Raw genomic sequence first — 5,000 nt, 5'->3', positions numbered from 1 at the left:
TGCTGACGAGATAACCACATCTGTGGAAACAGGATGCGGCCGGGAAAGCTGCAACCTGAAGGGTGAAAGCGGGTCAGCCATTTTGGGAATGACTGGGCTGCTGCGCCATCTTCGGCACTCAGCACAGCCTTGCTGGTGCTTCCTGACGGCGTCTCTCCCCCACAAGATCCAGAACCATCCCCTTAGCTCAGCTACACGCAGCTACACACAGGGGCTACCGGTGAGTTTAACAACTCACCTAATCACCAATCAGATCACACGCAGGGGCTACCGGTGAGTTAAACAACGCATCACCTCACCAACCAGTCAATTAAATGACAATCCGATGAGTTTAACAACTCACCAGGGCCTGGATGCATGAGACGGCTGCCACCGTCCTGGATGATGAGCTTGGTGATGGGGTGATGAGGATCCAGCACTATGCGGTGCGATGCGTCTTCCTCCAGGGACTCACACCTGCGGAGCCGCCCCCCCCCACACAGATCAGCTGGACCTTTGCGTCGAACCTGAGCAGTCTGCTTGATGAAGGGACAGGTTTCCCTGTAGAAAGAAGAATGAATTCCTCCGGGAAGCAGTCTCTCTGGACTGTCCGGAGAAGAGCAAGCTCAGCTTGCCTGACGTCCCCTGCTGTGGGGTCTGTGGGTGTGGCCGCCCCATGACATGCTCTGATAGAGGCCTCCAGCAGCTCTTGGTAGCTGCTGAGACCCCCTGCATCTGGAAGAGACTGAGCAGAGGTCACAGAGACGTTACCACTGAAGGATGACTTTCGCAGGTTTGTTAAGGGATGACTCGTCTACCTGCTGGCCGTGACGACTTCCTGTCTTTGCTGCGTGCCTCTGCACGGATGTACTCCTGACACAGCCATTTCCCAGTGCCACACGGGTGGCCAAGGACGGACTGTTGGAGTGCTTGATGTGGCAGGCGATCCACCTCCACTCTGACTGTCTTCTCCTCCTGTGACCTGACAGCGGCTGTGTCCTGCTTTGACCGTGTGATGTGCTTCTCATTCGGGGAGGGCAGCACATCCATCTGCCAGGGCTGAGCCATATGATGGAGCAGCTGAAAAGATCAGCTGAAAAGTTGGAGGATGAGTCCCAGTGAGTAGACAGTGAGGGGTGGAGGACTGATGCATGAGGACCTTGGTAGGGACTCGCAGTGTCCAACCGAGGCGTGTCTTCAGTGCAGCCGGTCCACCTGGTGGGCCGAGGTGCACCTGCTCAACTGGGGTGAGGAGATGGGGGTAGTCAGACCCGATGAGGAGCAGTGGATGGGCCTGACTGAATGACTGCAGAGGCAGACCTCTGAGGTGGTGATAGACTGGGTATGAGTGGGTGGATAAGCCTAGCTCTGTTGAGGTGAAAGCTTGCTCTATCCTGAACCGCTTCTGAGGGTGACTGGCTGGTGCCACGGAGAATGAAACTGACTTCCCTGACGTTATGACGGATGGTTCGGAGTGCCAGATTCTCACTCCGTCAGTGAAGACCCAGTTCCTGTGAAGCAGCATCGTGCGCTCGGAACCGTCTTCTTGTTGCCATTGAACAGGCACACCTTCACCAGCTTCAGCAGTACGCTATCACCCCTCCAGGCAGGTTCAATGTAGTACTTCACTGGCTGATGAATGGCGGGGGCTTGCTTCTCCGGTCTGGCGTTCACCTCCTGCAGCACTTCCAGATGCGTCAGATTGCAGGTCTGGCCTTGAGGTAGCACTGCACTGTTGGATGATCCCTTCCACACCTCAAGCACCGTTTCCCATCCTTCATGCAGCTGACCTTATGATCCTTTGACAGCTGTCTGAATGGTTGAAGTAGTGCTGGATGGTTCTGCAGAACGGACAGTACTTCGGTGGCTGCTCTGGCTTCCGTGGTGAGGGCTGCGCTGCCTCGGTGGGCTCGACTGCCTGTACAGGTGAGTGACACCCAAGCAGGAGAGTAGTAGAAAACATGGCTGGGCTCTGATTCACCCTAATGCCTCTCTGGCAGTCAGGTGGCCCTTCCAGCGGTGCTCTGGATGTGATGAATGGCACATCATCCTGCTGCGTTGGCACCTCAAATGGCGGTGCGTGAGCAGATGGGCTGTACCCTGGACGCAATAGATCCCAACTCGTAATTGAAATATCCAGCTCGAAGGACCATGTAAAATAGGGGATATTAAATTGAAGAGATCCCAAAAGGCCGTTGTAGCTGATTTAATGACTAGGTGACAATCGCCACAGGTCTGTCCGGTTAGAACAAGAATTGATGCCAAAGTTCCAATGATTGATTTTGCACACACACATGGAGTGAAGACATGAAGTGGTTGTTGACTATGAAGTTAATGATGATGAACCGTGATTATGATTGCCGGTGTAAATGACTCATATACAAGGATGAACTGATATTAATCCATGAATATAATTAGCGTTGTAAGTGATTTTTATCCAAGGAAGTTGACCCGTGGTTTATTCTTGAACGACACATGGCATGAATGATCGCGAATGTCTCTGAATGAATATTGAATAGTCCAACAAACTCCTCCTGATGATGACCCCTCTCTCCAGCTCTGCTTGACCCAGAAAATGGCCAGAGAAGGGTCGGCCTTATATACTGGAGAGGGGCAGTGAGAGACATGTCAGGACATGCCTTAAAGGGATAGTTCGGTTTTTAAGACATGAAGTTGTATGGCATCTACATCACCAGTGTAATGCAATCCACGCTGACTTACCTCCGACATTCACCAAAGTTGCCTGAGAGAAACATCCATCACAGGAAAACGATGCTTTATGTCAATTTTATCAAATGTTGTCTCAGTTTTCATCGTTTTCCTGTGATGAACGTTTCTCTCAGGCAACTTTGGTGAATCAAACTTTCGCGAATCAACTTTCGCGAATCAAACAGGTAGAGACTCTAGCTGTGAGATTGCATTATCGAGCGTATTGAAAATAGGGCCAAGTGATAACGAGGTGTGACTTTTTCCACTACAACGGTTTTGGGATGCAAATATATCACTCTTTTGAACACATAATGTTTTGGGAAGAGAAACGTTTTATTTTCCTGGGTCTAGAAACCTGCCGGACTACTTTCGGTTTGACCAAAACTGGACGAGAACTCACAGGACGCTGTCGGAGGTAAGTCAGCGTGGATTGCATTACACTGGTGATGTAGATGCCATACAACTTCATGTCTTAAAAACCGAACTATCCCTTTAAGCAACCCAGCATGAGCTGACCAAATGGCCAGTGAATCTCACTGTTTACGACGACCACGGAACCCTGGGATCAACTGATAGGCTGTGATCACAGTGACACAGGCTGTTTTTTTTTTCATTATATGTGAAGGCTGAGATATTCATAACTTTTTATTCAGTCTTACTGGTCCTTTTGTAATAACATTAGGTGTTAAGCCATAAACTGTTCCCGCTACATGTTTAGCATAAAATAGCATAACTATGTTTTCTAGATAACTGTCTAACAGCTGTTGCCATTCCCACAAGAAGAATATTTGAATGATGTCAACGTAAATCCCGCAAAATCAGGAATTTTAGGCCGCAACTAATTCAAAAAAAGGCCAGTGAAATCCTGGGTGGGACTGTCATATAGCAGATAGCATCATAGCAGATAGCAGGTAGCATCATAGCAGATAGCAGAAGAAAGCAGAGACCCAGAGGTTCTCCCCATGGTGTTTTTATTATGTGCTAATAAACTTTGATCAGAACAGAAACAAACACCTTTTCAGAGTAGGTGGATCTAAACACTCCTCAGGATGTTGTTGTTTGTTGTTTGTTGTTTACAATCGTATGGCATCGAACAGGAGCGTCATACAGTAACCTGTAAACACTCACAGCCTTCACATTACATACATACACACACGCAGTGATGCAGACACACATAGCCTTCACATTACATACATACACACGCAGTGATGCAAACATGGACATGCAGGTACCTGTGGTTAAACTAAAAATACAAACACACACACACACACACACACACAAACTGACATTGACAACAGCCATTCTGACCCCCATCACACCTCCCACAGACACACCAATCACCCAAACAAACACAATAAATTCTATACAGTTGATAGATGCAGACACAAACACATATGTACACAAAATCAATGTAAAATCCCACATACAGACACTTAAGACATGATTAAACGCACACAGACACACTGAAACAGGCTGATTAATCGCACCATGTGGGTGGATCTCAGTACCGCTCGCTGTGATCAATAAGCTTAGAGGTCGTCTCAACGAGAGCCTCTAGCTCAGAGGTCGTCTCAACGAGCACCTCTAGTGCAGAGAGGAGGGGGGACCCAGAGGCTCTGTACCAAACGGAAGAAAAAAAATCTGCGTTCTTGGACAGAACTCCAAGGCAGAAGGCATCGAGGCACACACACACACTCAAACATGAGTGTGTGTGTGTGTGTGTGTGTGTGTATGTGTGTGTGTGTGTATGTGTGTGTATGTACTGTGCATGTGTGTCCGAACCAAATATCTGTATGAAATCCTGCCTTCTAAGAGACCTTGGTCTGGCTGAATGTTTGAAGGCAGCATACATGCATCCTTCACTCCCACAATTCTATTGGACTTTGTCCATTGTCAGTATCTTAGCAACACAAACATTGGACACAAAGTTGGTAGAAGGTTCCATGGTACCTGCTAAGGCAACTGACTTGTTAGACCGCTGAAGGTAGCGAGGCAGCAGGCAGCTACCTTCCATTTTGGACAGAGCCAGAGAGAAGACAGACCGCTCAAACGCCACTCTGAGCAACTGACTGCAGTGTGGTGCGGATAAGGCTGAGGCTAGCCCTGGTCTGGCAGATACGACCCATCAGGGCCAGGCCAGCTTAAGGGTCCAGGAGCAGTGGAGCACAGAAGAAAGCTAACCTGGGGATATAAACGACATCTCTGCTTCTAGAGTTCAAGTCTGGGCCTGGCACATTCAGTCCCGTCAGGCACATATATGGCCACCACTGGGTCCTTTTGCTATTTGTATCTGGCTTCTGTTTAGAATGTCA

This window comes from Sprattus sprattus (assembly GCF_963457725.1).
Source record: "Sprattus sprattus genome assembly, chromosome: 5".
Taxonomy (NCBI): domain Eukaryota; kingdom Metazoa; phylum Chordata; class Actinopteri; order Clupeiformes; family Clupeidae; genus Sprattus; species Sprattus sprattus.
This window is presented reverse-complemented; position numbering follows the sequence as displayed.